General features: G+C 42.6%; 1 protein-coding gene across 8 annotated transcripts in view; it reads left to right on the top strand.

The window, feature by feature from the left end:
• The window catches only part of Znf385b (zinc finger protein 385B), a 394,108-nt gene that overhangs the window by 3,293 nt on the left and 378,487 nt on the right, over nucleotides 1-12,328 (top strand). For 3 of the 8 annotated variants that reach the window (XM_031370762.1, XM_031370761.1, XM_031370753.1), the window contains exon 2: nucleotides 551-664. The exons of 3 other annotated variants lie outside the window; for them this stretch is intronic. The gene's annotated coding sequence lies outside the window, so the exon portion shown is untranslated. Of the gene's footprint in view, nucleotides 1-203; nucleotides 665-7,711; nucleotides 7,730-12,328 lie in introns of those variants that run through there. 2 more of the 8 variants (XM_031370754.1, XM_031370756.1) reach the window with 2 other exon arrangements.

Genomic DNA, 12,328 nt, shown 5'->3' with positions numbered 1-12,328 from the left:
CTCTCTCTCTCTCTCTCTCTCTCCTCTGCCTCCTTCTGTCCTTCCTCTAGGGGTGTCTCTTGGTCTTCTTTGCTTTTTTGGGTTATCTTCCTTTTGCATTTTGTAGATTTCATCTGGTGTTGTCCTTTATTAATCTAGATCACTTCTTCCTAAAACGACATCATACTTCTGCATTCCTCGCAGACATCATATTTGCCCTGTGAAACCCTCTGAAGGCCTTGCATTGCTCTCGGGTGCCTCAAGTCCACCATCTGCTTTCTAAATCTAAACATAAACTCTAATCACAGTCTTTCTTTTAAATGAGCAGGGGTGCCTTGGTGTCAGTTTCCACATTTCTTCTAAGCACCCAGAGCCTCCTCCTCCCATACCGTTGCTTTCCACATGCGATGGATGCACAGACAGTCCCACCGTCTCCATTTCCACAAAGCCTCTTGACAGCCTCACTTTCTTATCCACAGCGTGGCTGCCTACATTCAGTGTCATCTTTTTCTAGATGTTACCACGCTGGCTTCTGGACTCACTTGCCATCTCTTGTCTCTCACATTCCTAGTGAATTTCATGCTTGCTTTTGGAGAATAAGCCGTGGAAGACTTCCTCACTGGTCAAAGCTTCTGAAACGCTCCAGTAGTCCAAACCTCTGCTCTCAGAGCAAGGTCCTCTGCTGGTAAGCTATACTCTGACCTCATTGACTCCCTTATTGAGTGAATCTGCTCTGTGCTAGCCACAGCCTTGGCTGAGAATCCTACAAACATCTGCTTATGTTCAGTGATATACTGAGAAAATACTCAATGTTGGAATCTACTTCTAAAATGGAGTCCTACATGGTAGAAACAGGGCCCCAGAAATCCCACTGGCTTAAGCCTTCTCTGTTTAGCCCTCTGAAGTGCAGTCAGGTGCTTCCTGGCCACAGTCTGACCTGCCCTATGCTGAAGGTAGCAGCTCTCTCAACACACAGCATGTCTCTGCACTGCTCCGTGCTGTGCTCATGCTGTCCCCTCTGCCCGGACCAGACCTCTCCTCTCCCTGTTGCCTTGCCCACCTGTCTGGGAGTCATGCTTCTTGATCTCCCTTTGAACTACCGCTTTGACTCCCCCAAGTTCTATTACCTTCGATTTCTCTTCTCTGAAGTGAAGTCTGTTATGTGTTTTCTGCACTGTACTCAAGGGCACTGTGGTGCTCAAGGACACCTAGCCCAACCTTAGTCCCTCACTTCCTGAAGTACCTAGCCCAGGTCCTGGCCTCTTGTGACACACCAGTAGATAAATTAACTAGTTGGGTGATGTTCTCCTTGGTTCTGTAGTCTCACCTTATATAACTGATATTATTTAAACACTTCAGCTTGATTCTTATAGTAGAGCCCGTGCTTCATAAACTTGAATATGCACATAAACCATTCAGAAAACATTATTAAATGCAGATTGTGGCTGAGCAGGGACTTGGATAAGGCCCATGATTCTGCATCTGTAAAATACTCCCAAGGTAGTGTGGAAGAAGCTGTTCCTAAAATGTTCAGTGGGGGTGGGGTGGGGCAAGAGGTGATGCTAAGCAGACTTGGGGGGGTTACTAGCAGTGACTAGTGCTGTTCTTGGTGACTTGCACTGCAGCTTATGCTTGCTTCAGTACTACTTCATATTAGGAAAGTACAAGGTGCCGATCTTTCCCAAGGCTGGGTGGAAGGGTGAGCATTTCCCCGTGTTGCCCTGTGATTTTCCTGCAATGTTATTGCATTTGGATTTGACCCCATTGTATTTTTCTCCAGCCAAATAATAGTGCTTTGTTATACACTGCTCGTTTTCCTGGTATTGAGCATCCTGGCTCTGGCTCTTTCTTACTCTGCTTCCATATTTTGCCCTGCTCTTGACTTTATGTGCATGCTCTCTGTCCCTTTACCTCCCCGCCATCCCTTAAAATTCTCTTTGGTTGCCTCACCTAACTCTCTACCCACTCATTTTTTCTATCATGTCCAGAGTTTTTCAGGGTGCAGGAGACTCAGACTCTCTTTCTACCTTGGTCACTAGTGTGTGAGGCCCAAGAAAACTCTGTCCTCCATCACCTGTCAGTAGAAGATGTGGGTGACCCAGCTTCTTGGGTCTGCTTCAGGACCAAGGCAGACACCATGTGGTACCTTCCTCCCCTTGAGGTGGAAAGCACATGCTGAGCTGGGCAAAGAAATGAGGCTTGCTGCTCTGCTCAAGCTGGTGTGTGTCTCTGCCACACACCAGCATCATGGTCCTGTTCCAGCTAAACAACCAGAACTTCTATTGTTGGAAGCAATTCATTGTTTTCTTAAAACCCTTTTTTATTTTTTATTTTTTGTATTGGGATTTGAATCAGGCTAAGCAAGTGCTCTACTGCTGAGCCCCTTTTAATTTTTAGAATGTTATTTTTTATTACATTTAATTAATTTATTGTGTATATGCGTATATACATACTTACACATGTGCATGTGGATGGGCATGTGGAAGTTAGAGGGCAACTTGCAGAAATGGTTTCTCTTCTTCCTTTGTACCACATGGGTTTCATGGATCAAATCCAGGGTTCTAGGTTTACCAGTGTATGTATGTATGTATGTATGTATGTATGTATGTATGTATGTTTTGTTTCGTTTTGAGTTAGGACCACTAAGTTTCATAGACTGGCCTTGAACCTGGAATCTTCCGGCCTCATCCTCTCAAATAGCTGGCATTACTAGACCTGACATACTTGTGTTTCTTCAGAAAAGGCCTGCTCCCTGGATTTGTGGTTCAGGTTTTGTAATCCTTAAGTACGCACTAAAAATCACTTCAAGGAACTAAACCAATAAAATGCTTATAAATATTAAAAAAAAAAAACCATCTCCCAGAGCCATTCTAGTCCCCAGCCTGAGTGGAGAGCTACAGCTTCCGGGGGATAAGATGGGTGTAACGTGATGGCTGAGTGTACATAGTATTTTTCTCAGGCACACTCTGGCCTTTGGGTCATCAGCCAGGAGAGCGTTTGGAGGGGTTACTTCAGTTCATTGGGTCTTGATTTCATTATGGAGAAGTGACTTGGTCATGGTGGACCATGTGTGAGATGCTGGGATATTGCCAGGTGCAACTGCATTCTGGGAAAGGCAGAGACTGTTCACCCTGCCAATCACTGGGCTGCAGCTCAAAGGCCCTGATCCACAAGGATTTGCCTAGTCAACATTTTCTTCTCTCCCCGTTCAGCTTCAAGAGTTTCAGCCCAGTGTGATCAGTTTGAAAAGAAATTTATGAGCATATTTCTCAGAAGGCAATGAAAAAATAGGGAAGGCATATATACTAATAAAAATTCAACCACCCTTTGGTATTTGATTCATTTGGTGCCACATCAACTCTATGATCTCGTAAATAGCAGAGATAGATTAAAATACTTATAAACTGATACAGAAGGATAGCTAGACTTTTTTTTACCTATTTTATGAAAAATGACTTAGCTCTTTAATAAAGACAGTTCTATCATCAACAAATAAAAAGGATTGAAATCCATGGACCTGAGAGAGCATTTTATTTTGGTAATAAATATGAATGCACAAAGCATTTACATTTCTGTGTTTATAATGGGAAATGGAATTTAAAAATAAAAGCAGCATACTCGGGCTAAAGCCAATCAAAGTTTCTTCCCTCTTTTTGGCTGGCATTCTGAATAGCCATTATGCTATTATATTATCATTGTATCAGCAAAACAAAGATTGGAAAAATGGACAGAACAAATAGTAACCGGGGCTATTGATATTCCACTTTTTCTTCATATATCTGAAAATAAATAAAAAAGGTGTTTTTGTAATCTTAGGGCATCTGGTAGGAGTAGCAGAATGTGATTATCAGTGATTCGATGTGACCATTATTATGTAGAATGCTATATGACCATGATTATCTAGGATGCTATATGACCATGGTGATCAGAGATGCTATATAACCATTATTATTGAGGATACTATATGGCCATTATCTAGGATGCTGTATGACCATGGTTATCAGGGTTGCTATATGACCATGATTATGTAGGATGCTAAATGACCATGGTTATCAGGGTTGCTGTGTAATCCTTTTATCAATTGGAATGCAAAGTTTCATTCTGGGTTACTTTTTAGTGCGGAAGAATGTTTTCAGTGAAGTTTGTACTAACAGCCCACTGTTTATTTTCCACATTGTGATGTATAAGTTTTTAAATAACACAATTAAGAAGGTGGGATGGAATGTTAAAAATACATTGGGCTACACTGAAGACTCTTGTGAGAAGCAATGAGCACATTCTTCTAAGTCTTTAGTTCAGTTTACTAGTGTAAAATTCTACAGAGAGCTGTGATGTTTGAAGTGTGTTCTCTAAGTGGTCTGTCTCATGCTTAGCCTATTAAGTAAGGTTTTTATGCACTCAAAGCCTAGACACTTAGTCAGCTTACACTGATTTCCCAAAAGGGCTCAAAGTCTAATTCCTCTCAGGCTTAACAAATTGCTGTTTCTATGACACATCAGAAAAGGGTGTGGAAATGGCCTTAAGTCATTCAGATGACCAGTAAGTCATGGTGTCTTTAGGGTTAAAAGTGACCTTTGCACAAAATTGCCTTTGGTAAATAGAAAAACAGGAGACCAAAAATTTAGAATATTTAAAATAAGAGCCTAAGGACATTAAGCAGTGCAGGTGATGACAGATAATGCTTAATAGTATTATCACTAGATTCTAAACTTCATACTGTAAGAGTGTGTGTGTGTGTGTGTGTGTGTGTGTGTGTGTGTGTGTGTATGCTCTGATAGCTTGGGAGTGGAGAAACTTGCCCTCACAGACTTTGAGGGGGAATTACCTTATATGCTATGGAAATCTAATGTTTAGAATAATGACACTAATCATGTGATCTCATTGTTTAGATATAAAAAAGTATATGTGTGTGTGTGTGTGTGTGTGTGTGTGTGTGTGTGTGTGTATGTATATACATTCATATATACACGAATGAGGCATTTTGATTTTAAATGCAGGAGATGTTTTTATGTAAGTCAGTTGACTATTTCACATGCTGGAGTCCTGGAAAGGCACTCAATTCTCATGTGGGTTGCACTGCTGAAGATGGGAGATAGAGCAGCCCAAAGATTGGATTTAAAGTCTGGAGTCAGACTTTGTAAATGTAACTTCTAGCAGTTTCATTTATTGGTGGTGTGACATTGACTTAATATTGCTTAACATTTTTATGACTTTAATTTCCCAAATCTGAGAAACAATGAAAATATACTTCCATAGAATTATTTTAGGTAATACAACATAACGTACTTAGTGAACACAATGTACTTAGCGAAGTCCTTGGCACCTCTTGTATTCATCAAGGTAGCCATAACTGACCATCGTGAATCTTACTGTTCATATCTGGTACTCTGGTGTAGGTACTCTGACTTCTTTGCCCAAAGAGCTGTTACAACCCTGAAGGCTTGAGCTTCAGACTGAAACTCACTTGGTATTTTGCAATGATGTTTTTTATTTTAATCTAAATTTTTATTTTTACATTTCTTTATTCTTCTCTCATGCAATACATCTGACTACAGCCAGCCCTTATTCCCTCCCTCTCTCCCCTCTCCTCAGATCTATTGCTCTGCCATGATGTCTTTTTGTATTTTCTCATTGACTTTTCCTTTTTACTTGAGAAGAACAGTGAAAGGGAAGCCTTAAGGGAGGAAGAATCATAAACATTGTAAGGGCTCTTGAGAATGTATAGCCTTGCAAAGAACAGGGAGGTTGATTTATTTACTTATTTATTTATTTATTTATTTATTTATTTATTTATTTTTTACTAATACAGATGGGTTAAATCAACTGGCTAAATAGCGTCTGTATGACCATGCTTCCTTCCATCAGTCCCCAGGAGAACACATGGGATGTTTGAAGTGGCAGGAATCAGGAGTGGTCCGGTAATAGGAACCTACATCACTAGGGTTTGTGTATCCAGGGCAAGGGCACATCTACTTCAGGGGTGTTTTCTTCCAAGAAAACTGACTTTAGATGGAGGGACGCCCAAGTCCTCCTGGACATAGCAGCATTTATATTAAAATCTTGATTTTATTTGTTGTTGTAGTTTAGAAAGCAACATAAATGACAAGAGAAAGATATAATTGGTGAAGTACATGAAGGATTTCCAGAGCTCATATTCATATACCCCATGTCTGTCCTATGATTCTTAACAGTAAATTTCACTTTCATAAGCATAGAATCTTTTTTTGGAAGGTGAGAAAGGGGTTCTGTATGTGTAGCCCAGGCTGCTCTGAAACTTACTCTGTAGACTAGGCTGGCTGGCCTTGAACTTGCAGAGATCAGCCTGCCTCTGCCTTCTGAGTACTGGAAGTAAAGGAACGTGGCATTAGTATTTATTCACCCTGGAAGTGTATGTCAACCAGTTTCCCATGGCCCAGAGAAAATATTTGAGCTAAAACTTAAAAGGGTGTGTATGTGGGCGGGGGGTGTGTTCAGATGTGTAGCATTAGGGGATTGTGGCGAGGGCCAACAGCATGATAAGGATGGGGGCACAGCTGTTCTCATATTTGCAAAGCCAAAAAGAGAAGAGGCCAAGATCTAATGCCTCCTTCTAATATCACCCGTGCAATAATGTAATTTTCTAACCACAGTTGGAGAACCAATTTAACACATTGCAGCTCTGGGGGACATCTAAGAGCCAAGCCATAGCAGAGGCTTAGCCTCACCAGGTTAGAGGAGCACCCAGGCCACTCTTGCAGATTTATACCGCTTCTCAGCTAGAGATGCTTGTTGGAATTATTTATGGTTCTGAGTGAAAGATGAGGAAAAAAACATAGCCCCATCAGACCATACTGTCCTCACTTTGTCCCAGGACCCAGCCATGCGGGGCCTTTCACACACCCAGCCATGCAGGGCCTTTCCTGTGTGAATCCTGGCAAGCAGGCTTTGCTCCATCATTAACTCCCTTTATGGTTCTAGCCCGTTTCAATTCCCTACAGTGGTGTCTAGTGCTGGCTGTATGCTGTGCCTCAGTGTTTCTGTAAGCATCACATACTGGCTGTTGGGATTCTAGGACCCCATCTGAGGAGATTGTTCAGTCAGCAATGTGCTTGCAATGCAAGCATAGTTACCAGAGTTGAGTCCTCCAGCTTGAACATGGAGACACTGGATGCAGTGTGGTGCGCTGAGGTCTCTGGGATCTGGGCCTTGATGGACAGCAAGTCTAGCTTCATGGCTAAGCTCGAGGTTCAGTGGAAAGACCTTGTCTCAACAAATAACACGAAGAGCAATGACGGAAGACACCTTTAGCCTCCATACATGTGCTCATACATGTGCATACCCTGTGCACACAGCTGCACACACCCATGATGAACAAGTACATTGCCTTTCGGTGTCCCTCCTTCCCAAAGAGAAAAACAAGAAGAAAAGAAAAGCACAAAGCCTTCAAACCCTCACTAAAACCAAAAGGAGTTCCTAAGAGTTGATGTCTTGGAGCCAGTGAAGCATGCCTGCGTTTGGTTTGCTCTCAGTACTATTTGGAAGTTGGGCTTTGGTGACCACTCGGGTTTCAGTGGCAGGGACAGAGACCACCAGGACTATTGAATGCTGGCAGGGTCTCTTCCTTCCCACGCCTCAAGGCTTTCCCTTCTCAGCATTCTGGGAGCAGCCATTTGTTCTGTCTTTGTGTTTTTTTGCAGAGGGAAATTATGGTCTCCTTTCTCTTCAGCTTCTTCCCATCATCCCTTTCCAGAGCTGCCAAATAGCGACCACTGTAAGTGCCAAGGATCCAAATGTGATGGTGTGCAAACTGCTGGTGTCCTGGCAGAGACACCTGTACGTCCTTCAGGCCCTGGGAGATTTTTCTTGCTGTGTAGGACTTACATAAGCAAGGTTTAGATTTGCTGAGCATTCGGTCGGCCTTCAGATCTGTTGTCTTCCTTTTGTATTGTAGGGGAGAAGGAATACTAGGGTGTGCTGTGGGCTGGCATTGGCAGAGGGGAATCAAATCATTGAGATCATGTTTCTGAACGATCAAAAACTGTAGCAAAGAACTCTTTGGGCCGTGTAACAATCCTCCTGGGTCTTCAGGGTGTGCATTTCAGTCTATCCATTTACAATTCAAATGGACGAATTGCTTATGTTGATGTATGCATATAATAATTAGTCCAAATGATACTGGTCAGTCGCAGTTGAATTTCAGCTCTCACTCTGATCAGTATCTCAAAACCCAACAGTCCTGTTGTGTTTAGTTAACTCCCACTCTGTTTTCATAGGCCTACAGTGTAGCATTTCCTTGTTATAGGGTCATTCTGTGATTGAGTCCTGCATTCGGTCTGCCTCATGTCTCCCCGATATCACCTTCTTGCCTACACTGTACAGGAAGGCTCACTGGTAACTGAAGGGTAATTTGGTAAATGTGAATGATTAGCAGAATGCTAATGCTATATGTCCTCTGGATATGATAGATCCGAGGAGGAGGAGAATCATTCAGGATATAACAACATCAAACCTTACAGATCTTAAGAGCCATATTACTGATCACCTGGCAAGCTTATTTTCTAATATTAAGGGAAAAATGTAAAAAGAAACATCTGAACTGCTCCATAGGAGTAATTATGCAGGTGGCTCGAGGACATCTCTATAGGATGGGGTTTTAATAATCTGTAAAGCCTGTGCCTAATTGGGAAGGTCATGGAACTCGAAGGGCCTCTCTGGCTCCCCCCACTTCTTCATCCCTTTCAAGCTTTATTTTGACCACGCACATTGGGGTCAGAACTCCTTATGGGCAGAAGCCGTTCCAAACAGCTCAGTTTGATGAAGGACAGGATGGAATTTTTGTGAACCTCCCTAATCCCCATGGCCGCTATCTCTTAACCCGCTTCAGCGAGAGGACTGGCACAAGCCCCACCATCTGTGTCACATAAGACAGCTTTGAACAGGCATGGCAGTTGCCCGACAACCCTGAAAGGATGGCATGTGGATACGGAAGTAGATTCATTTTCTGAAGCTCCAGCAGGCACGACCAGATTCAGTGGGCAGGAATATAGGGAGACAGATTTCAACTCAATACGAGAAAGTACTTTCTAATGATTCCAACTTTCCAATAACAGTCTGTCTGCCTTGAAGTTTCACATTCCCTTGAGCTGAACAGTGAAAGTCAGCAGTGTGTGGATCAGTCACCAGAAACCAGAAACAGAATGGAAGGAGTTCCAGGGCTCAGTGGAAACTCAGCTGAGCTGGCCTCTGTGATCGTCCCCTTGGCATAATTGTTCAGAGCCATATTCATATTGGTTATAGACAGGGGCAGGAGGATGTAAGAAGAAAGTAGGAGCTGTTTCTAGACCCCTTAAAACAAGAACGAATGACCATGCCTTCCCTCAGTTCTAGCACATGGCATTTTACTTAGCACTTGTGTCATTGCATCGTGTGATCTCACTTAGCAACCCAACAGTGCAGATTCCATGGTGTTATTCGTTAGCCAGAATCCCACAACTGATTTCTGACCTGCACACAAGGTCAAGACTTGTGGGACCATCCCCATGCTGTAAGCAGGCAACCTTGCTTCAACGTCCTTGAGAATCCTTGTGTTTTTCATACCACACTCTCTGTGCTTCTCATATGCTGTTTGCAATATTTGATCGCAATAGGCTTTGCCTTCGTTGGTAAAGCACCCATCTAGCTCCTAACCTAAAAGAAATACCTGGGATGAGTTTTATCCTCCAGGTAAGGAAGCAAAATTCTTGCAATATTCTGTTTCCAGCTCTAACCCTAGTCACATCCTAATTACCTCTCCCATACATTCTGTCTCTGGGAGACAGGGAAAGACTGAGAAGGGAATGAGACCTGAATCACACTCCTCATCAGATAGGGGAAATACCCGTATGCAACATCTTTGGTTTTCCCATGGATCTGTTGCCCTCTGGGACCCTGGTGGTAGACTAGGCTATGTTTTCTGTTTCCATGACTTCAGAATTTTCCAAAAAGACAGGATGATGCTGACAAGAGACCCAGTCCTGGGCAGAGCAATCTGGGAAATGCAATGGAAAAGAGTTCTGTTCTTTGTGGTCTGACTCATCCAGATGAGTTTCCTGCTGCATGACCCTGGATAACTTACAAATGTTGTGAAGCAGAAGACTCCTCTAGTGTAAAATCAGTGTATCACATATCTAGTAGGATTGGAGACTCAATGAGGTACTCTGTAGGGAGCGTTTATCCTGGGCCCAATACAAAATGAACTGCTGAGAAATGATTGCTGCTAAGAGTTGGAAACTCCCTTTTCTTTCCTTCTCTTCTCTCCAACACCTGGAAGGCACACAAGCAAGTCCCTAGGAAGTTTCCTTGACTCATGCCAAGTCCACTATTGTTGAACATCATTCATCCTCCATCTTGAATTGCTGGAGGAAAGCAAGATCCTATTTTCTGATGCGTGCTGCTCAAAAAGACAAACCCATTTCCCAGTGACTAGGGAATATATTTATCCTTGCATTTGTATAGAAGACGTAAATGGTACTGCAGAGACAGGAAGTGAGGGTAGCATTGTATCTTGATATCATATAATGTATCACACCCATATCAGGATTCCTTTATTTGCAAAAGCTTTGATGGAGCGATGGTGACACAGCAGCTCATAGACACCTTATAAAAATTTATGAAGTTTGGGTTGTAAGGAACACACTGCACATACAGAGCAGTCACATTTCTTATTAAAATAATTCCATCCCTAGGCCCATTGTCTCCATATCACCTGTAATAGAAGTTCATTCTATGGCTAGACACCTCGCCAGCCTGTAAACTTTATATGGGTTCTTGGCAAAGGCTGATAGTTTTATGAGATATGATTTTCCCATCTTACCAAATTAGATTGAGACAGCGTCCCTGGATATAAAAATTCCAGTCCTGCGTAAACCAGTACCTCGGAGACTCTGGGCATCCTGATAGCAGAGTGGAGACAGAGCATAATAAATCAGCCCCCAGACGATTTCTCTCTACACTGCTCCTTCATGCATCCTCTATGTGGTTCCTAGGACCACTTTCCCACCTTCAGTCAGTCTGCATCTAGGTTGGCTCATCTCATGTGTGGTTCGTCTTCCACCCGTGGGCCAGCTCTTACCTATGGCATGCTCTTCTGTTCATAGGGTCTTTCCTAGAACCATGTGGCATTGTCCAAGCCTGCTGCTGATCACATGGCAAAGTCTAGGCTAGTGAGAATGTGGTCAGCTTCTTGCAAAAGCATACTTTTTAGAAGGTACTTAATCTAGTATGAGTTAGAACAGACATCCCCTCCCTGCAACACAAATAGAGGCCAAAATAGAGTAAGTCAAGAGTTCTTTCTTGGGTCTCCTCTGAGAGGTCAGAGGAGTGAACTGACACTAAGGTCTTATTCCATCTCTTCTGCTTCTTCTATGAGAAATGCTTCTTTATGATATCTCATTGTCAACACTTCTTTGATCCATGGGTACCACCATCTGTTGGCGCAACGCCAAGAGTAGCTGCAATGACTTGCAAGTGACTTGGAAGGCAAAACCAAACCAAACCAAACCAAACCAAACCAAACCAAACCTTAGGAAGATTTCTTCCAAGATGGAGCTGAGGGAATGACACAGCACTGGGGATTAGATGCATAGTTTGCAATCCTGTTTCCACTCTATTATTTGTGTGATGAATAAATTTTCTGTACTATAGCTTGATTTTGTTATGTACAAAACAAGCAATAAGGTTAGTGAACTGTTAATGGTGAACTCCAACTGAAGCAGCATGCACAGGGCCCATATGGGCCTGCACGAGGTCTTTTGCATGTATGTTATAGCTTTCAGTTACTGCTTTTTTCAGTTGGCTTTTTGAATGTGTAAATGAGCGGGTCTCAGATTCTTGTACCTGCTCTCGGGGCTCTTCCATTTTTCTGTTGGCTTGGCTTGTCCAACTTCTATACGATGGCTTTTGTTTTATCTAATGTTATTTCCTCGTGTTTTGTGTTATCTCCTAGAAGCTTGTCCTTTTCTAATGAGAGACGGAAGGGGAGTAGATCTGGATGAGAGAGGTAGTATGGATGAATGCAGAGGAGTAGAAGTAGGGAAAACTGTATTCAGATTATATTGTATGCAAAAAGAATCTATATTTTAGCCAGGCAGTGGTGGTGCTTACCTTTCATCCCAGCACTTGGGAGGCAGAGTAGGCGGATTTCTGAGTTCGAGGCCAGCCTGGTCTACAGAATTCCAGGACAGCAAGGGCTACACAGAGAAACCCTGTCTTGAAAAAAAAAGAAAGAATCTATATTTTAATAAAAGGGGGAAAAGAGAAAACTATAAATTTTAATGTGTGTAGACATGGAAAACCACCCTCTCTTCCTCTGTACAATTTGATTTAAGAAGTA

Source organism: Mastomys coucha, unplaced genomic scaffold, assembly GCF_008632895.1.
Source record: "Mastomys coucha isolate ucsf_1 unplaced genomic scaffold, UCSF_Mcou_1 pScaffold15, whole genome shotgun sequence".
NCBI lineage: Eukaryota > Metazoa > Chordata > Mammalia > Rodentia > Muridae > Mastomys > Mastomys coucha.
Note: the sequence above shows the minus strand (reverse complement) of the source record. Positions and strands in the feature narration are given on the sequence as shown.